Genomic DNA, 22,422 nt, shown 5'->3' on the forward strand with positions numbered 1-22,422 from the left:
ACTACTATTTACATTGATAAAATAAAGACAATATACTGTATGTACTTCTATATCACTGCATTGTTTTACAATATCCATTAATGTGATGCTCATATTTTTACAGCCCCTCATTTTGGATAATTTTTGTCAACCGGCCTGAATTCCAAATGAATTGAATAACCCTGATGTAGCCTTTATTCAGTCAGTTCAGTGTTTGCTGTTTGTGTGTATTTTAGTTAAAGAAAACCTATTTTCTTTTTCATTTTATCTAAGATTTGATAATGTAAAAGTGAAGGCAAACAAATGTTTACCTTTTTGCCAACTAAATACATAAACACGTAAATGTAGCAATGTCTCCCCTACTGTTTCAAAATCTCACTTCACTTTCATTTAAGATTGTTACAATCCCTAAACAAGCTGCCTCATTATTTCAGTTTTTGCATGATTGCATGACATGTCCTTAAGAATATCGGATTACATTTTTTTTAATTTTCAGGCTACAAATCTGATACATGGTATTTTTAGAATCTAAAAGAAATAGAAAAAAACAACCGTTCCACCCCTACTAAATACATCTGCAGTTGTAACTAAACAGGCCAGATAAGGAGAAAATAACTCTCACTACAGAGAGAGTGAGTGAGTGAGTGAGTGAGTGAGTGAGTGAGTGAGTGAGTGAGTGAGTTTGTGAGTGTGAGTGTGAGTGTGTGTGTGTGTGTGCGGCTGAGATCGCACTATAGCCTCGGAAGCGATCGAGCAGTACAGATTATTATTATTATTAATGTCCATATTATCTTCATGTGTAGATGTTATGTCCATACTTATGACTATGTAACAAGATAGCAAATGGTTGCTTGCATAGCAGCTATAAGCAGCTCTCAACAATGAAATCCAGTTTAACGTACTTCTGACGTTCTGACAGTGGAGATCTACGGTTTGGTCGGATACATTTTAATATTGCTTGAGATGTCCTCAATGCCAACATTCCAGAACTGTTTTTTAGGATTAGAAAAAAAGCACACACATTTAAAATCAGCACATTTTAATTGAAGAGAGACTGTGTGGAAGTCTGGGACAGTGCCAAGGGAGGGGCAGACTGGGGTGGTGGATTCTCTGTTTAAAAAGGGGGACCAGAGGGTGTGTGCCAATTACAGGGGTATCACAATACTTAGCCGCCCTGGTATAGTCTACTTCAAGGTGCTGGAAAGGAGGGTTCGTCCTATAGTCGAACCCCAGATTGAAGAGGAACAATGCTGATTCCGTCCTGGACGTGGAACAACGGACCAGCTCTTCACTCTCGCAAGGATCCTGGAGGGGGCCTGGGAGTATGCACATCCAGTCTACATGTGTTTTGTGGATCTGGAGAAGGCATATGACCGGGTCCCTCGGTAGATACTGTGGGAGGTGCTGCGGGAGTATGGGGTGAGGGGGTCAATTCTGTGGGCCATCCAATCTCTGTACACCCAAAGCGAGAGCTGTGTCCGGATCCTGGGCAGTAAGTCGGATTCGTTCCCGGTGGGGGTTGGCCTCTGCCGGGGTTGCGCTTTGTCACCAATCCTGTTTGTGATTTTCATGGACAGGATATCGAGGCGTAGTCGTGGTGGGGAGGGGTTGCAGTTCAGTGGGCTGAGCATCTTGTCTCTGCTTTTTGCAGATGGCGTGGTCCTGATGGCATCGTCGGTCAGTGACCTTCAGCACTCACTGGATCGGTTCGCAGCAGAGTGTGAAACAGCTGGGATGAGGATCAGAACCTCTAAATCTGAGGCCATGGCTCTCAGCAGGAAACCGGTGGATTGCTTACTCCAGGTAGGGAATGAGTCCTTACCCCAAGTGAAGGAGTTCAAGTACCTCGGGATGATGTTCACGAGTGAGGGGACGATGGAGCTTGAGTTTGGCCGGAGAATCGGAGCAGTGGGGGCGGTGTTGCAGTTGCTCTACCGCACCGTTGTGACGAAAAGAGAGCTGAGCCAATGGCAAAGCTCTCAATCTACCGATCAATCTTCGTTCCTACCCTCACCTATGGTCATGAAAGCTGGGTCATGACGGAAAGAACAAGGTCACGGGTACAAGCCGCCGGAATGGGTTTCCTCAGGAGGATGGCTGGAGTCTCCCTTAGAGATAGGGTGAGAAGTTCAGCCATCTGTGAGAAACTCGGAGTAGAGCCGCTGCTCCTTTGCGTTGAAAGGAGCCAGTTGAGGTGGTACGGGCATCAAGTAAGGATGCCCCCTAGGGAGGTGTTCCAGGTACGTCCAGCTGGGAGGAGGCCTCGGGGAACACCCAGGACTAGGTGGAGAGATTATATCTCTACACTGGCCTGGGAACGCCTCAGGATCCCCCAGTTAGAGCTGGTTAAGGTGGCCCGGGAAAGAGAAGTTTGGGGTCCCCTGCTAAAGCTGCTGCCCCCGCGACCCGACCCCGGATAAGCGGTTAAAGATGAGGAGTCATTTTAATTGAAGCAATATTTTGTCCTTATAAAAATGTGTGTGTGTGTGTGTGTGTGTGTGTGTGTGTGTGTGTGTGTGTGTGTGTGTGTGTGTGTGTGTGTGAGAGAGAGAGAGACAAACTGGTAGAGTAAATGTAGAACATGCTATGTCATGAAAAAATAGAACCCATGACCTCAACTGACAATCATCCAAAAAGTGAACTAGTGAATCTGTTGGTTATCTCCAATATGTTGGAACACATTCAGTGTTGGACACTTTGCACTTGCTTGAAGATGCCACACTTTGCAAACTAGATATCTATCTTGTACAACAACTCCCTGCTGAACATATGAGGCATATTTGGATACAAGGCTTAATGTCAGTTCTCACTGACATTATTACAGCTCTTCTCTGCGCTCCATGTGCGTGGCAGGACGACTCACAAAACAAACCGCCTCAAACATACTTGTTACATGACTCGCAGGGTGAGAGAAATATTTTGTTTGTGTTTCTTAAGGTTATGAAATATTTCCACACATAGACCTCATAGGAGGTACATCAAAAGCAACCAAAGTGGACTTCCGGTTTGGTTGAGATTGAGTAGACACGGATCTAGTTTTGCTCCCGCAAGTTTTGATAATTTGTACGTTTCAGGACGCCGAAAGTCACTACAATAGTAATATTTGTCTCGTTTGACGGAAACACCACGGCAATATGCCGACGCATGCGGCCAGACAGACTGTTAAAGACCAGAGGGGTGATGGCAGGCGGCAAGATTAACATGGCGGCCATTACTAACCTCTTGGAGGAGCACCATGTAGCCCTCTCCGCCAAGTTCAAAGCCCTCTCCATCGATCTCAAAGCATCCATTTCAACGCTCGAAGTAAAGCTGGACCGTGTTTGTTTTGGATGTTTATCACACACCACCACAAGGTTATCTGAAATATGCTGGCTCACTGTTTGGCCAAGGGCTTTACTAAAGCAGACTTTAAGGTCTGATTTCCTGGAATACCAAGGGAATGATCAACGCGATCCAAATCTGTAAGGTCCTGACACAGTTACAGCCATAGACATAAAGAGTAGACGCCTCATCGAACGTTGGGCCTATTGGCGCTGACGAGCGGTGGAGCCGCCATCTTGGCCCGGTCGCCCGCTCCACTCAGTGTAAGGACAGGACACGGTTCAGCGTATTTTAATATTCACAGTGGGATTAACAGTAATAGAATATTCTGATATATGATATATGTGATGTATGATAGGTGTTTTGCAAACACTATAAATATAAACACAACAATAGAAATCATTTATAGAGTATTAATAGGCTATATTTCATACATGAATACATAAATCTCTCTCTCACTCACTCTCTCTCTTTCTCTCTCTCTCTCTCACACACACACACACACAAACACACGCACACACACACACACACACACACACTCAGAGAAAATTAAAATACATATAAATCAAGAGTATCAATACAATTAGGTCAAAGAGAGAGAGATGACATTTTGGACACATCTAAATACAAGTCAAACAGACACACTTTCATTTAAAGCACTAAAAAGAAACCAAGAGCCGAACCCTATATGTTTATAAATATTCAGAAATGATCCATGCTCTGCCAGTCGCATAGTCGTGGTAGTGGAGAGGAGAGGGAGGGTCCACATTTGAGCGAGTGTGTGTGGTATAAAAATATATATAAAATTTTGTTAAATCGATCATTTTCACACTGTTTTGTTCTTGCAAAATTACCAAGTGTAGAGTGTAGCTCTAATTGGTAAAGACAGTGATGTTGTAGGAGTACTTTGTATAGTATCTAAAATGACTGTGTCCTTTGTTTTTAGGCAAGGTCTAATTATGTGAATGTCTTCTTTATTACATATTTTAATTATGTAGTAATTGTATTTAATGTGCAAACAAAAACACGGGGCATAGGTCAGTAATATCCATTTTAAATTATACAAACGATTTAAGATTTTTCCTTAGTTAAATAAATTTATGATTTTTCCTTTTCATACTGTTTCAACTTCTGTGGTACAACTGAACTAAAAAAAGCCTGGACTCATCAGCTCTGGTTTACAAACATGTGACGTTCGTCCTGCTTTAAGTGGAGATGTGGAGAACCAAGTAAAAATGTATGGAACATTTAGTTCAGCTGTGAGAATATCGGGCACAGAGTGGAAATACATGTTCACGCTTGGCTCGTAAATCTCTGATTCATTCTTTATAATAAACCCCACATCATGTTGCTCCTGTTTGATGAAACAGTTTCACAGCTAAGGATATTGATCAGATTCTGCCACTTCTCCTTTGATAGTCTAAACTTTAAAAAAAAAAGTGACATGACATGAAAAATTATCTCATAATTCATCTCAATGTCATGTTCAATATTTAAAAAAACAAAACTGAGAATATCTGAGGTGACCTGAGATGAACTGTCTCTGAAGTGTCTTCCTCTCATGAAACCACAGCACATCCTCCGCTGACCTACTGCTGGAAATGTGCAATCCATTTACACTAGACCACATGTACGACAACCCCTCTCCTCCCTGCTTCTCCTTTCATATCTACACAGGCTTGCACACACACATCTGGCCGGGGGGTGAATTAACTAACATTCCCACAGAGGCTAATCTCCACGCCTCTACTGTGACAAGATAATAATAATAAAATAAGGGACAGCAGCTCCTCTGGCATCTAAATATGTATCTACCTGCCACAGCCTGAGGGACTCACTATAACATTCAAAAATGCATGGATTTATGTATAATTGTTTAAAATTGTACTGTACCATACTGATTATGAATTGTAATATTGTAATATTAGATTAGAGCAGGAATACGCTGCACAGTGCTCTGGCATCTTGTTCCTTCTGCTGCTCAACTCAGAGGCTCAACGAGTCACTCATAGAACTTATCTGGTAGGATGACCGATCCAAGATGGCGGCCGCATTTCTCGCGGCCCAACGTTCGATGCGGCATCTACTCTTTATATGTCTATGGTTACAGCACCTTAAGGGGGATGTGATGTTTCTTTAGGAAACACATCTCAAATCAGCGGAAACCCCAAAATTAAGGGGGCGTGGATGCCACTTATTCCATTCCAAATTTCCAGATAGAGTTAGAGGGGCAGCTATCATCACTCATAAATGGGTCCTGTTTGAGCCGACAAATATAATCCTAGATACTGACGGCCATTATATCATAGTTTCGGGCACACTTCAGAACCCAACACTGGTGGTCTTAGTTTTGGTTTATGCGCCCACCTGGGACGATGAACAGTTTTTGACAAGGCTATTTGCAAAAATCCAAAAAGCTGACAGTGACCGCATTATCATGGGTGGGGACTTCAATCTGGTGCAGGATGAGACTCTTGACAAGTCTTCTCCTAAACAGACTACACTATCCAAATGAGCACACATATAGTAAAAAACATATGCATCACAGTTGGGAATTTGAGATCCTTGGAGGTAAGAATTCCTCATGGTAAAGCTTTCTCCTTTTTTCCCCATATACACCACATATTCTCCAGAATTGATTTCTTTTTAGTCAACAAACACCTCCTTGAGTGTGTGAATGCATGTGAATATCACCCAATAGTCACTTCTGAAAATGCTAATGCCACAGTTGACAGTTTTCCACGGGATGCAATTCCACGTTCACCATGGAGGTTCAGCTCACACTTACTGTCTTTTAAAGATTCTGTTGCGACTCAAATCCGCCATTACATAGAGTTTAATGACACCCCTGACGTCAGCAGAGGCACTCTGTGGGAAGCGTTAATTCTACTGCAGTTGATATCGTATATTTCTCAAATGAAACGGGCTGAACGGGCTAGGCTGGTAGAAATTGCGGAAGAACTGGTAAAGCTTGATGGAACTTACTCCACCTCTCCACCCCCCCCCCCCCCCCACACACACACACACAAAAGAAACAGCTACTACTGCATTTGGAACACAGCCTCTTAATGACATGTGAAGTTGAGAGCCAGCTTGGACAATCCAAACAAAGCTTTTTTGAGCAGGGAGATAAGGCCTCCTGTGATTATCAATAATAACCTTTTCTGATTTTTACACCGCACTATATTCTTCTGAATGCAGCCCAATTTCTGCAGTGATCCCTTGGACTGGCACCTAAAGACCAGTCTCACTTTTAAACGTAGATTGTAAGATCCTTTCTAAGGTCCTCACACTCCGCCTCCAAAGTGTGATGTCATCAGTCATTTTGCTAGACCAGACCAGCTTCATATTAGGGAGACATCCATTCTTCAACACCAGAAGGCTGCTCAACATCATATTCTCACATGTATCGGACACTCCTGATATCATGGCGGCGCTAGATGCAGAGTAAGCCTTCAACCAGGTGGCGTGGGGCTTCCTATTTTGTGTTTTGGAGAAATCTGGCCTTGATCCTAATTGTATTTCTTGGGTTAATGTCGGCTCAGCATATTTCCCTGTCAAAAGAGGGACCACACTTATCCGCTCTCACACTTGGTGTTCAACATAGCCATCGAGCCATTAGCCATCTGGCTAAGAAACCAGAATGAGTTTGAAGGCATCACTCGTTTTGGTCTAGTCCACAAGCTTTCCTTTTATGCTGATGACCTTTCTCTTATTTATTTCAAACCTCCCATCCTCCCTCCCTCCAGTTTTATCAATTCTGGATCAGTTTGGGCACCTATCAGGGTATAACTTGAAAATTCAGAAGAGTGAGTTATTTTTTGTCAAGAACCTGGCGAGATAACTCCCACAATCCATATTCCCCTTTAAAACAGCCGACGAGGGGTTCAAGTATTTGGGGGGTTTATCACCAGCACCTTCGACAACCTTTTTCAAAAGAACTTCCAGCCAATATTAGATAAATGCAAGTCAGACTCCCCCTGTCCCTTGCAGGCCGGGTTAATCTTATTAAGATGTTAATTTTACCAAAGTTTCTGTATCTTTTTCAGCATCTCCCAATTTGTCTGAACAAATCCTTTTTTACTAATCTAGACCAACAACTTAACGCCTTTATTTGGCAGAATAAACCAGCCCGTATCAAGAAACAAAAATTCTTCAACTCCCTAAACCTGAAGGGGGACTAGCACTCCCTAATTTCCGCCACTACTTCTGGGCTTGCAACATTAATAAACTTTAATATTGGCTCCACGGTGGAGTTGCAGACGTCTGCCCACCATGGGCTAATACTGAGATAGCATCTTCCTCCTGTTTTTTTCACTCTACGATTTGCTCACAGCTCCCCATAACTGCCCACAAGGTCTCATCTAATCTGGTGGTCGTTAATACCATTAGAATTTAGATCCAGTTCAGGAAGCAGTATGGCTTGCAAAGGGCTTCGATCCTTGCCGCAGTTTTGAATAACTATACGTTTCTCTCTTCCTGCACCGACCCTACATTCTGCATATGTTCAGATAAGGGTCTCAAAACGCTTAATGACCGTATGACAAGGTGTTTTGAGTCCTTTTTATTTATGTCAGAAAAATACAGCCTGCCTAATAGCCACTTTTTTCGGTACCTTCAAATGAGACATTTTATCCAAAAGCAATTCCCACATTTTCCGAAACCGCCCCCCTGAAGCTGAGATGGACCAATTCCAGGCTCTCAACGTACAACATAAGAGACTGATATCTGTCATTTATAATAAGATTGCTCTTCTGAGCCCAGTCCCCATTGTATCACATAAAAGTGCATGGGAAAATGATTTTGGGGGTAGACATTACTTTGCCATTCTTTAGAGCTGTCTCTCTCATAAACACACAATGGTATGTGCTTGGGCTAGACACCGGTCCCCTAATTGTTCCCCGTGCTGCGTCCGGTCCTCAGCCTATATGGGGCATGTGTTTTACCCAGTAAGCTAGAGGCCTGGTCTATTCTTAAAACATCAACTTCACTGAAGTTCCACAGAGAACTGTGAACTCAGAGCTTTTCCACACTAGACTAGTTTGAGAATGCAGATTTACTAAGTCCCCGGAAACTTTTCCTGCCTTAAATGTGTAACAGAAACAGGTGATTTGGTGTGTGCATGTTTCATGTAGCAGTGAGACGATGAAGTACAATCTGGAAATCCAGTTTGAGTAACAAATCAATGACTTCAAAGCCTTATCAGACACCAAACACTATACAGTGGTTCATATAATCTCTGGAAGGTATTCACTGCCTCTCAAGGTCATGTTCATGTTAGAAGTAATGTGACTGTGACTCAGGGACTGAGGGGGTTGGTTGTAGCTAAGAAGAGAGCAGCATTCAGAAACTTTTGGTGCAGCCATTTGCCATATCGGAGGATTAAAGGGGGAAGAAAGCTCAAAATTGTAGGTGGAAAGAGTCAGCATGGTACACCACTCCCCAAGACCCATGTTATACAGAGAGGTGCATATGACATGAGTGTACTGAAAGTGTCATCACACAGCTTTCTCAGGTTGATGTCCAGTTTAGTCTGCTGTGTAGTATCATACACTACGATTGCACAACACTAAATGATATCACATTACAACCAAAACGCTAACCTTAGGTTTCACTTCTTTCATGCTGATATGCCTGCTGTCTTTCTCTGTCTGGTAAGTTAAATTACTTCCAAAACTATCACTAAATCAAGTTTCCATTCTCTACTAGGAGATGCCAGTTCACCACTTGTGTGTGTGTGTGTGTGTGTGTGTGTGTGAGTGTGTGTGGTTGCAAAGAATGAAGACAAACAATCCTGACCAGCATTTAGTAGAGTTTAGAGTGCAGCTTGAACAGAATCCAGTGTTTCCCACAGACCAGGTAGCAATGTGTGGTGCAGGGCCGTATGGACATCTCTTTTTGCCGGGCTCCTGGTCCGGATTTGGGGGGCTCAGACGGACACCGTTGCCTTTTCTTTTCCTTTATTATCGTATTTGTTTAGATAATCTTTAACCAGGCCACGTGACTGACAAAAAGAGGGAAAATAACACTGGCTGGCCCAAACACCCTATAACCTAAACCCTGATCAGTAGGGAAGAATACACTGACTGAACTCACATTTGGTTTCAGTTTACAATACTGAGTTCACAATACAGTGTTTTTAACGAAAACTGATAAAATCTAAAAAATATATAGGCTATTCTCTCCTTTTTTCTTTTTCAAATGAAATAATGATTATTTCTGAGGTATAAACTGCAAAACAATGCAAATTTCATTTTCTTTCTAAAAGTTAAACTGAACATATACTGTATATATATTTTCAAAGGAATATCAGCATATTTTCAGAAGCTGAGATCTCTGCACATTCACAAATGAGTGCGTTTACATGGACATGAATATCCAGTTTGAGGCTTATGATCATATTCAGGATATGGTGTTGAGCACAGAGAACTCAGGTTATTCATATTCCCTGTACACATGATTAATACCATTCTGGTAGCAGAGGTGCTGTTTACAGAAACAAACCAGCGTCAGGAAATTTGAAACATTTACTAAAACGTAACAACTTAACTGCTAATTGCTTCTCTGCTCCAACCATCACCAGCTACAGCTGTCTGCTCTGAGTTTATCCGCCGTCTCTCTTCACCTCCACACACACAGACTAGCCTACATAGCTTACTGAGGCATTCCTGAAATGAACTACGTAATAACTTCCTCCGCTCCGATGCCAGCCTGCATCACTAACAGCGCTTAGGACAGGAAATCAGTGAATAAAGATACACAACTTCTTTTATTTCCAAAAGACAAAACCAAGTTAAAACCTCTGATAAAACAGACCAGTGCGACCTGGTTGACTGCACCATCTTAGCACCTCTATTTAATGAGCCAACTGACGTAGAACATTCACAAAGTCAAAAGTAGATAGTAGATTAATTTTTCATCTCAACCAATTTGAATCTTCACGCATTTTAATGGATTTTAACTGTCTTGTGATGCATCGTTACATCCCTAGCTCAGATTTCAAAACCAACCAGAAAGTGAAACTGTGCGCACACACCACAGCAACAGACTGACGGGCCCCGCAGGCTGCAGTGAGGTAAAAGGAGAGAGAGAGAGAGAGAGAGAGAGAGAGAGAGAGAGAGAGAAGAGAGAGAGAGAGAGAGAGAGAGAGAGAGAGAGAGAGAGAGAGAGAGAGAGAGAGGAGAGAGAGAGAGAGAGAGAGAGAGAGAGAGAGAGAGAGAGAGAGAGAGAGAGAGAGAGAGAGAGAGAGAGAGAGAGAGAGAGAGAGAGAGAGAGAGAGAGAGAGAAATATATATGCTGGATGCGGCGCTGCTTGATTGCAAATATATCAATTTTTTGTGAATTAGCCAAAAACACGTTGTTTATCTCATCTCATCTTCAACCGCTTATCAGGGGTCTTTAAAACACTTAAATAGCATTATACAGTATAGTAATAATTTTTTTGTGATCCGAAATGTAGTTGGGTTGGTTGAAAAGGGCGGGCAAACCCAGAATCAATTGGTGTTGATTCTGTGGTGCTGCGTCACACATTGGTCTATGTATGGGAAACACTGGAATCCACAGAATATGGCAAGGACAAGACACAGCAGATATTTTCATGTTGTCAGACTAAACTCAAACTTACCCTTCATGACATAAACATGACAGAACATGGCAAGCATTCAGTGTCAACTTTTAAATTTGACATTTTCATTCTCATGCAGGGTCTAAATTCAGAAGACAATATGAAACCCTCCATTGTTAATTCATTGTGATTTTCACTATAGGAAAACAGTGATGTGTGTAGTACAGCTGCAACTGAATTCAGCTGTCAAACATCATCTGGCGTAAAAGTAGAGAATAAGACAATTCTATTATTAGATTTTTATTACATTCAAAAACAAAAACAAAAAAATGAAAAATGAATCCAAAATCACAAGCCAAACCGTTTAAAAAAAAAAAAAAAACGACAACAAACAAAACCAAAACAGGAGATAGACAATCAAAACAGACAGACAAGCAAACTCACACAGGCAGAAAAATACTTTACATTCACTTTAAATTCACGGAAGAATCACAATTATACAAGCAATAATCAGATCAATGCAAACTCAGTTTAAATCAGTGAATTGTGCAATTACCTACACCTGGCATCATAAAATGTCTTTTAAATAATTGTCGAAAAGGTCCAAATACTGTTCTCCTACTGAAACAGTCCAAAGTTTTATCAAAAATCCCTTTTCAGTTTCAAGCACAGCAAAATAAAGAAAGGATTTCTGTTTGTTTAAGTCTGTTTTAGTTGTTTATCATCTTTTCATACAAAATAATAAAGGATCTCTGATAAGTTTCAGTTTCGTTTTTTACCGTTACGAGTGGAGCCTCTTCCCAAACAATTTAACAAACGATCTTTGAACAAGTGAATCTCCAACGATGTTGGAGTTTTCTGAGAATTGTAAACACGCAACCATGTAGAGACAGAATTTACATGCTGTCGTGCAGATAAGATAAATAACATAAGGCTATTTTGTTTGTTTACTAAAAAGACATGGTATAGAGCTGTTCTATAGGAAAGGGATCCTTAAATTACTTCTGTTGTGATCTGACGCTATTCAGAAAATACGATTAAACAGAATTTACTTGACTTTCAAGGGGGGGGGGGGAGGGTGCCATGCACAATACTGTTATTCATATCTACAGTTATTGTAATTGAAAAATGTAATATATGATGATCATAGTTTTCTGTTTTCCTGCTGTGATTTAACAGTACTGAGTGTATTCTCCACGAACTACAGAATAATCTTGCTTGGTTATTACAAATTTACCATTGTAACTAAGCCTGTGAATGTTCTCATTTGTTCAGGTCATCGATATCCCCAAAGTAATTTCAGTCAAAAGCAACTGGACTTGGTTATTTGTCTAGGAAGACATTTCACCTCTCATCCAAGAGGCTTTTTCAGTTCATGTACGCAGCTTAACATTTGTGAAAGGTTAAATACCTGACTCTCTACACCAGTTAGTTGGTCATCCACTGTTTAATCTTGCACTTGAACCCCTGGCTATTAGTATAAAACAGCTTAACACCATTAAAGGCATCACAATTGGTAACATTGAATGTAAAATATCATTATGCAGATGATTGCTTGAATTTCTTTTGTCTGACCCCCGTTCATCCATCCCTCCACTCCTCGCACTAGTTAAGTATTTTGGTAGTTAGTCTGGATACTCCATTAATTGGAGGAAAAGTTAATTTATGCCTCTCACTTCTAATCTGAATCCTCTTTTTCTTAAATCTCTGCCCTTTGAAATTGCCAAATACCAGTTCTCTTAACTGGGTCTGTCTATTTCAGTAAACTCTATGCATTTATTCAAAAACAATTTTGACGTCCAGGTTGAAAAGCTTAAGAGAAATATTGATTATTGGAGGTCTTTGCCACTTTCTCTCATAGGGCTGGTTAAGCCATACAAATGGTGTTGCTGCCTAGGTTTATGTATGTTTCAAAATGTTCCTATTTTCCTACCATTATATTAGGTACCCCCCCTAAGATAATGGTAGGGGAAACACTGCTATGCATGATTTTATATTGGATCAGCTGCAACCTGGCATTAGTTGAACATAAGTGAATCTTTACCAACCCTTCTTTCCACACCTCATCAGACAGCTCCGTACATAGATCTGCCTTCCATGCAGACTTAATATGGTTTGTTGACTAAACTGAAATTTTGGAAAACAATGATACCAATATTGAAACAAGGTGTTTAGATCCTGGCTTTTGTTTCATTATAGCAAAAAAGGAGTGCTCCATGCTAGGATTTATGTACGAGTACGAGCACGAGGCCTACGGCGGCTCTGACGTCATTCTATGTGCGCCTGTTCGGACATATAAAAAAAAAAAAAAAGACGGACCATGTGCGGACATTTAACAACAACAACAATGGCAGTGAAAGGTTCACGTTAGTGTGATGCGGGGGTGGAGTGTTTACTGCAGATTTGGTCAGATGAAAATATTCAAAAACAGTCGGACAAGACGCACAAAAACTCAGAGGTCTATGGAAAGATTTGTAAACAAAGCGACGCATCGCGATGATGTCAATCAATGCGTGTGACGTGTTACGCCGTGATGACGTATGGACAGACAAGAAGCATGCGCGAGGCCCAGGCAGTGTGAGTACAAAAGGGCCTGGCCGGCGGGGGAGAGGGAGGGGGGGGGGGACAAGTACCCTAAAGCCCGGGGCACGGTAGGGGCGGACAGTGTGAGTGCGCCCTTAGGTGTAACTCAAAGCTTACTATGTTGAGGGAGCTGATCCTGCCAGAAAATGAAAGCTCTGGCATTGGTTGACCAAAAAATTAGAAAATGCAAAACCACCTTTTTTCTTGGGATTTTGTAAATGAGCCTCGGAAATATGATGAGTTTTATATCCCCATATAAAAGGCATAGTTATAGAGTCAAGTATTTTAAAGAATGACGATAGAAGAAAATTAGGAACATTTTGAAACAAATACATAAACCTAGGGAGCGACACCATTTTCATGGCTTAACCCGCCCTATGAGAGAAAGTGGCAAAGACCTCCAAATATCAATATTTCTCTTAAGCTTTCAACCTGGACGTCAAAATTGTTTTTGATTAAATGCATAGAGTTTACTGCAATAGACAGACCCAGGTAAGAGAACTGGTCTTTGGCAATTTCAAAGGGCAGAGATTTAAGAAAAAGAGGATTCAGATTAGAAGTGAGAGGCGTAAAATAACTTTTCCTCCAATTAATGGAGTATCCAGACTAACTACCAAAATACTTAACTAGTGAGAGGAGTGGAGGGATGGATGAACGGTGTCAGACAAAAGAATTCAAGCAATCATCCGCATAATGATATTTTACATTCAAGCAATCATCCGCATAATGATATTTTACATTCAATGTTACCAATTGTGATGCCTTTAATGGTGTTAAGCTGTTTTATACTATCAGCCAGGGGTTCAAGTGCAAGATTAAACAGTGGAGGACCAACTAACTGGTGTAGAGAGTCAGTTATTTAACCTTTCACAAATGTGAAGCTGCGTACATGAACTGAAGAAGCCTCTTGGATGAGGTGAAACGTCTTCCTAGACAAATAACCAAGTCCAGTTGCCTTTGACTGAAATTACTTTGGGGATATAGATGACTTGGACAAATGAGAACATTCACAGGCTTAGTTACAATGGTAAATTTGTAATAACGAAGCAGATTATTCTGTAGTTCCTGGAGAATACACTCAGTACCGTTAAATCACAGCAGGAAAATAGAAAACTATGATCATCATATATTCATTCATTCATCTTCGGGCATGAGGCAGGGTACACCCTGGACCCTGGAGGCGGGGTACACCCTGGACAGGACGCCAGTCTATCGCAGGGCACATAGAGACGTACAGAGACAGACAACCATTCACACCTACGGGCAATTTTAAAGTCATCAATTAACCTAACACGTGCATGTCTTTTGGATCATGGGAAAACCGGACAACCCGGAGGAAAACCACGCAGACACGGTGAGAACATGCAAACTCCACACAGAAAGGCCCCAGTCGGGATGCAAAACTGGAACCTTCTTGCTGTGAGGCGACAGTGCTAACCACTACACCACCGTGTAGCCTTATCATGTATCACATTTTCCAATTACAATAACTGTAGAGTGAAATAACAGTATTGTGCACATTAAGGACAGAGAATAATAAATAAATTGCAAAAACTGCAGTGGGTGATTTAGGGCGTACTCACACTGTCCTTTTGGCCGGGGCCAAAACCGGATTTTCAGCTAAAGTCTAGTACCTTTAAGCAGTGTGAGTGCACCCGTTCCGCGCATAACTGTGGCCAGCGGGCCGTCCACGGCCCGCTTGAAAGAGGTGGGTTTTAGCGGAGCCGTTTGCACATGTACGAGCACGAGCGTGCGCACGTGTACGAGCACGAGCACGAGCCCTACGGCAGTAGCGTTATGTCTGCCTGTTCGGACATAGAAAATAGAAGGACGGACCGTGCGCAGACATTTAACAACAACAACAATGGGGGTGAAAGGTTCACGGTGATGTGATGCGGAGGTGGAGTGTTTACTGCAGATTTGGTCGGATGAAAATATTCAAAAACAGTCGACAAGACGCACAAAAACTCCGAGGTCTGTGGAAAGATTTGTAAACAAAGCCACACACACGCGATCAATGCGTGTGACGTGTTGCGTGATGGCGTATGGACAGCAAGAAGCATTGGCCGGCCCTGGCAGTGTGAGTACAAACGGGGCTGGGGCGCGGGGGGGAGAGGGAGGGGGGACAAGTACCCTAAAGCCCGGGTCGCGGTACGGAAGGACAGTGTGAGTACGCCCTTAAAGCACTCAACATCATTGGTAAATAGTGAGCATCAGTGAAATGATAATGATCCTCCTGCACCATAAAAATATTTTCTTTTGTGTAGCATAAAGGAATAAGAACTTGCATTTGGTTGTGCAACCTTGTGTTGTAGAATGACGTATAAATGACAATCCATTCATCATCACCACACATTTAAAAACTAATAACGTTGCCCATGCAGTCTCCCTTCTTCACAACCAGATGACCGAATATGCCCCTCCACAGATGAGCTCTTCCATCTGTTGGAAAATGTCACTCACTTTTCTCTGTGTGGAGACCCTTTACAGATGTAGCAAAAAGACAAACAAAATAAAATAAATACATTTTACCATATAAAATAAAGAGATACCTCAAAAGTTACTGGATGTTAGTTTTTACATTCCAGCCACATTCACCAAGAAGTATTGATACATTAACTGTGTGATTAGTGCATTATAATGCATCAGTCTACGAAGAACTGATCCTCCTCACCAACTACTGCATCAGCCTGAAGTTGTTTGTTTATTTAAGACGTGAAAATACATATACATTTGTTTAAGCACTTGATTACATCATATAGATGTGACAGAGTCAGGCTACACATGCTCATTTTAATTTGCAAAAAATTAAAATGAAACTTACAACAGCGTATCGTCACAGAGAAGTAGCACAACTATGCAAGAATTACCTACAACAAGCAGCTACTAGCACATAAATTATGAAGCTACATATAGAGCTAGTATCAGGTAACATTAGCGCTAGCTTGGTGAACCACATACATTCATGTTAACTGTGATATTAGCTGGCATGCTAAGTTTGGTTAGCGAGACATAAGGTTTAAAATAATATGTTACATTACTTACCGGATAAATTGAACAGCCGACTGCTTGGAGTGTCTTTAGTTCAACCGGTTAAACTGAAAAACTGCGAACACCGAAGAACAACATCACAGCTGTAGGTTTCCACGGCTGCTGTAACGTTAGGTTTGATAGAGAAGCTCTCTCTCTCTTTGAGACCTGTCAATCATAAGTAAGCCACGCCCTAATGTATCCCCTGCTTTATCGTCTAGTATTGTAGAAGGCTTCAGACTAACGATAGAGACAATAAAAACCTCAGTAATCGGCTTATTGTAGCCATGGAGCAAGTGAGAAGAAGTAGGTCATTTTCACCGTTGACTTGATTGCAACCCACGTATCGCCCCCTGCCAGCCGATCGCTAGAATACAGGCTAAAGGCAATTCCGCGTTGGTTTCCATTTTCAAACCAGGTCACTCCGTCCATTCATTATACAGTCATGAGGGGAAACACTTAATGTTCAAAACCTGACTGACTTGGGATGGGCATGAGTGATCGATTCCTTGAGTAGTCCCCATTTTACATAAACTTGATTGGTACAAGGGCACTGGATTTTTTTGTGTGTGTGTGTGTGTGGAAGTAAATCTGTCATCGGATTTTGAAATTAAAAAGCTATTGAATTTCTAGCACTGCATACTGTATATGCATTGAAAATATGTATCTGAATGATTAGACTCTGAATTTAACTCTATTTTTCAATGTTCAGAAATTCAAGGTTAGAGAATTCAGGGCTAAATAATACAACATTAAAAAAATGAAGTTAAAAATTTCATTATACCAAATTCAGACACAAAATACAATGTCTAAAATTCAATGTTATAAATTCAAAGGTAGAAAATTCAACAGCTCAAATTCAGCTGCAAAATTCAGTGTATACAATTCAGTGTTGACATCCAGGGAACCAAGGAAGGGCAATCAATACCAGATACTACTGACAGAGATCTGTGAAAAAGAGTGGCTGCTAGTTACCACAAAAATACAGATATAAGCGTAATATCTATGATCCAACATGCTTTCGTGCAGCAGACTGTCGATATTGGCTGTGACTCATCGGTGGGACTGGGGAAGCGAGCTGCTATGGGGGGTCTCTCGCCGGTGGAGGAGGAAGACAAAAAAGCTCCTTAAACTGCAGCCGGAGCTCCAGCAGGCTGCGGAAGACTCCTGTTAACTGCTGCGGACAGGAGCAGATCTGCTTCTCTGGTCCCACTTATGAGTAGAGCACTGAACCTGACAGCAGCCGCAGATGCTCACAGCAGCCCTAGGTACTGTCATCAGTGGGAGCCGTTATACCTCTACTAAGAGCAGCAGCTGTTAAGGTGCATACTACATTCATACAATCAAATCCACCACAGTAGATACGGGATGCGGCTTGAAAATCCTCGGTAAAATGTTTGTGAATCTGATGAGAGAGACTGAGCACAGCCTCTGCTCATAGTAGGGGTATAGACGAATCCAGCAAGCCGTTTCTGTGGTTCCCTATCTAGCGGCACTGCCATTACTGTGGTAGTGTCTCCCTCCAGTATGCGCACGCTTGAATGGGAGCTGTCATTTCAAAACTGAATGTGAACTACAGAAACCTTTACTTCATGAAGAATGCCCCTGTCTGAGGCCATACGGTCTACATCTATCCCCTGGGCACGCAGAGGACCAAGATCCCCTGGGCACGCAGAGGACCAAGATGTTTCCGATCAAGTATATTAACAGAGGGGAGTTTGTTCCCAACAGCAACAGCATGCTCAGTTTTGGTTAACACTCGTCAATCTCACAATGAACAACATGTGGTTTCCTAGTTTAAACCAGTGAAAAAGTAATGTCAGCTAAGCTAACACTGCTTAGCTAGCTCACATTAGAGAACTATCACTGCTGTTGGAGCAGCCGAGAATTGCACAGGTTTTTCCCGACTTCCCTAGACATCCTTGTCAAAAGTAATGCTGCATAAAAAGTACAGGTAAAAGTAGAAAAGGTACTCTTATGACAGCTCCCATTCAATCGCGTGCATACGGGAGGGAGACACCACTTTGCCAGATTCATCTATAAGGGCTCCCACTGCAAGAGACCCCCTTAGTGGCTCACTTCCCCGGTCGGCTGATGAGTCAGAGACAATACCGGCAGTCTGCTGCTCGAGGCAAGGTTCAGTTTGACTGACTCCAACTTTAAACTTCACTTTGAATTGGAAACTAACCAGTGTAGCAAAAAAGCATGGAGGATCATACATCATTACCTTTACTACATAGTTTGTGTTGGAATAAGCCAACTAGCAGCCACTCTTGTCACCGCTCTCTGGAATCGATTGCTCTTCCTTTGTTCCCTGGATGTCATCACTGAATTTTAAACAATTTTGCAGCTCAATTTGGGCTGTTGAATTATTTTATGTGATTTTTTTTACTTTTAACTAATAACATTGGATTCTATACATAATTTTGCATCTGAATTTGTAATACTGAAATTTTTAACATTGGACCTGTACTTATATAGCACCTTGCTAGTCTTCTGACTACTCAAGGCGTTTTACACTGTCACATTCCCCCATTCACACAGACAGTCACACTGATGGCAGTGGACACCTACATACCATCTAAACTAACCATTCACACCACATCCATGCGCAGCACAAGGAGCAATTCGGGGTTCAGTGTTTTGACATGCGGACCTGAGGAGCCGGGGATCGAACCACCAATCTCTCAAATGGAGGACGATCCGCTCTACCTTAAATTCAGATACATATTACATATTACTCACTAGAGTGGTGGAAATGTTGCGCTCTAAAATTAGATTCGGAAAAACGAGTACTTCGAGGAATTGATGTGACCACTCAATCTTAGAATTAACGGCTCGTACTCATCCCTATGACTGACACATTTTCTCAAACAAAACTGCAAAGACGAGACAGCTATGGTACAGCTATTAATTCAAGGTCATTTTTGATTCATATGAACAAACCCACGACCCGATCCTTGATAAGCGGTTGAAGGTGAGTGAGTGATATGTACCGAACATCCAAACGTTTTAACTATTTATTTTTTTATCTGTCATAATGAAATACATGTTACCTGATGTTTGGGATGGCTCGAGGACACATCTGTTGCAATAATGCCTTATTTTATGTAGCATATGTGCTGTAGGCGTAGCGTTAGCTTGTACCTCGTAGTAATGTAGCCTCGGCTAATCAGTTAGCACATCTCTTTACGTCTTATTAACTAAATACTTTTGCAAACATTTTATGTTAATGTTTTAACATCAACTACCTGCCACAACCATGTCTGTATATAATGTTAGTGCGTGCCTTGGTTACAACCAATGGTTGTACTGGACACACACACACACACACACACACACACACACACACACACACACACACACACACACACACACACACACACACACACACACACACACACACACACACACACACACACACACACACACACACACACACACACACACACACACACACACACACACACACACACACACACACACACACACACCTCCTGAGAGGCACCACAACAACGTCGTTCGCTCAGATCTAACATTAACGTTATACTGATGGAAATATGGTGCAGCACCACACACAGATGAACACAGCTGTTAATAAAGAAACCATTTAGGTCACATCTGGATGTTAGAACACCACAGTGACAGATGATGTGAAGGGAAACTATTTCCACAGCCAGCAGCTGGGAATTCCAGCTAGCATGCTAGCAGCTAACGCTAACTGTGTGGAGCAGCAGTCACCAGACAGAGCTAATGTTAACAGAACAAACATCACCTTCGAACATACTTCATGTCCTGGTCCCTCTGTGCTGCTGCTGCTGCTGCTGCTGACACACATGCTGCCCAGCCGAGCAGAGAGGTTCCCAGTGACAACTGGTTTAACTGGAGCACCGTTACAGCTCACTGTAACTGCTGAGGCTACGGCAGCTAAGTCCTCACTGGACTCCGCGGAAAAAATGGACTTCAACTTTGAGCCAGTGTCACTAAATATGAAATATTCCAGTGATTTCAGACTTACCAGTGTTCCTTTCAACAGACACCAGCCCGACAGGAGCAATATAGGAGAACTCGCTTCAGCATTTAGAGTGAAAAGTGAACTTCAGCACATCGATACTCAGGCCGCCATCTTGGATTTGCTGGAAACTGGACTGAACCAACTCTGTCACACTTGGGGGGGGGGGTTAAACCCCCAAATTATTCACCTCAAGTTTGTTTTCACAGACAAATTCAAAGAAAGACAGAGCTACATGAAGGGCTGTCGGTGGTAATGTTGACACACTTGTTGTTACTAATGGCTATTAACCCCTGAAGCCACAGTCAAGTGTTCTTGACACATCACACGTGCAATGACGTGCAACAAAGTTCAAACACCCATGAATGATTTGGGAGAAAAAAAAATGTATTTAGAAATATTATCAACATTTATCAACATCTCCATCGTGGTCGTTGTATTTAATTATGTCTCATTGCTTATTGCTGCTCTCCATGGCTGCATGTGTCAAAAATAGACTATAATCTTAATTGCTTGGCTGTGTTTTGTTGCTTTGTGTTGCTTACTTATATATATAACTACATGTATATATGTGGATATTGTTGATAAATTAATTACTTTTCCTGTCTGTGCATTTTAATCTATAGGGCCTACTAATGTCTTGCTGTTTGCTGTTGCTCATAATAACATGGCAAAGGGTTACAGTTGAAAATTAGCAAGCTGGCCAACATTGGCACAATGTTGACTAATTTGCCTTGTTCTTGAATCTCATCTCATCTCATCTTCATCCGCTTATCTGGGGTCGGGTCGCGGGGGCAGCAGCTTTAGCAGGGGACCCCAAACTTCCCTCTCCTGGGCCACATTAACCAGCTCTAACTGGGGGATCCCGAGGCGTTCCCAGGCCAGTGTGGAGATATAATCTCTCCACCTAGTCCTGGCTCTTCTCCGAGGCCTCCTCCCAGCTGGATGTGCCTGGAACACCTCCCTAGGGAGGCGCCCAGGGGGCATCCTTACTAGATGCCCGAACCACCTCAACTGGCTCCTTTCAACGCTAAGGGGCAGCGGCTCTACTCTGAGTTCCTCACGGATGGCTGAACTTCTCACCCTATCTCTAAGGGAGACTCCAGCCACCCTCCTGAGAAAACCCATTTCGGCCGCTTGTACCCGCGACCTTGTTCTTTCGGTCATGACCCAGCTTTCATGTCCATAGGTGAGGGTAGGAACGAAGATTGACCGGTAGATCGAGAGCTTTGCCTTCGGGCTCAGCTCTCTTTTCGTCACAACGGTGCGGTAGTGCGACTGCAACACCGCCCCCGCTGCTCCGATTCTCCGGCCAAACTCACGCTCCATCGTCCCCTCACTTGTGAACATGATCCCGAGGTACTTGAACTCCCTCACTTGGGGTAAGGACTCATTCCCTACCTGGAGTAAGCATCCACCGGTTTCCTGCTAAGAGCCATGGCCTCAGATTTAGAGATGCTGATCCTCATCCCAGCCGTTTCACACTCGGCTGCGAACCGATCCAGTGAGTGCTGAAGGTCACTGACCGACGATGCCATCAGGACCACATCATCTGCGAAAAGCAGGGACGAGATCCTCAGCCCACCGAACTGCAACCCCTCCCCACCACGACTACGCCTTGATATCCTGTCCATGAAAATCACAAACAGGATTGGTGACAAAGCGCACCCCTGGCGGAGGCCAACCCCCACCGGAAACAAATCCGACTTACTCCCGAGGATCCGGACACAGCTCTCGCTTTTGGTGTACAGAGATTGGATGGCCCACAGAAGTGACCCCCTCACCCCATACTCCCGCAGCACCTCCCATAGTATCTCCCGAGGAACCCGGTCATATGCCTTCTCCAGATCCACAAAACACATGTAGACTGGATGAGCATACTCCCAGGCCCCCTCCAGGAGCCTTGCGAGAATGAAGAGCTGGTCCGTTGTTC

At 42.6% G+C, this 22,422-nt stretch overlaps 1 protein-coding gene across 1 annotated transcript in view; it reads right to left on the reverse strand.

Annotated features, from left to right (window-relative positions):
* Positions 1-20,615, reverse strand: part of ndst2a (N-deacetylase/N-sulfotransferase (heparan glucosaminyl) 2a) — an 86,965-nt gene extending 66,350 nt beyond the window's left edge. The window contains exon 1 of the mRNA XM_083923071.1: positions 20,496-20,615. The gene's annotated coding sequence lies outside the window, so the exon portion shown is untranslated. The remainder of the gene's footprint in view (positions 1-20,495) is intronic.
* Between the last annotated feature and the right edge of the window lie 1,807 nt (positions 20,616-22,422).

The sequence above is a fragment of the Echiichthys vipera genome (assembly GCF_963691815.1).
Source record: "Echiichthys vipera genome assembly, chromosome: 11".
In the NCBI taxonomy this organism is placed as follows: Eukaryota; Metazoa; Chordata; class Actinopteri; order Perciformes; family Trachinidae; genus Echiichthys; species Echiichthys vipera.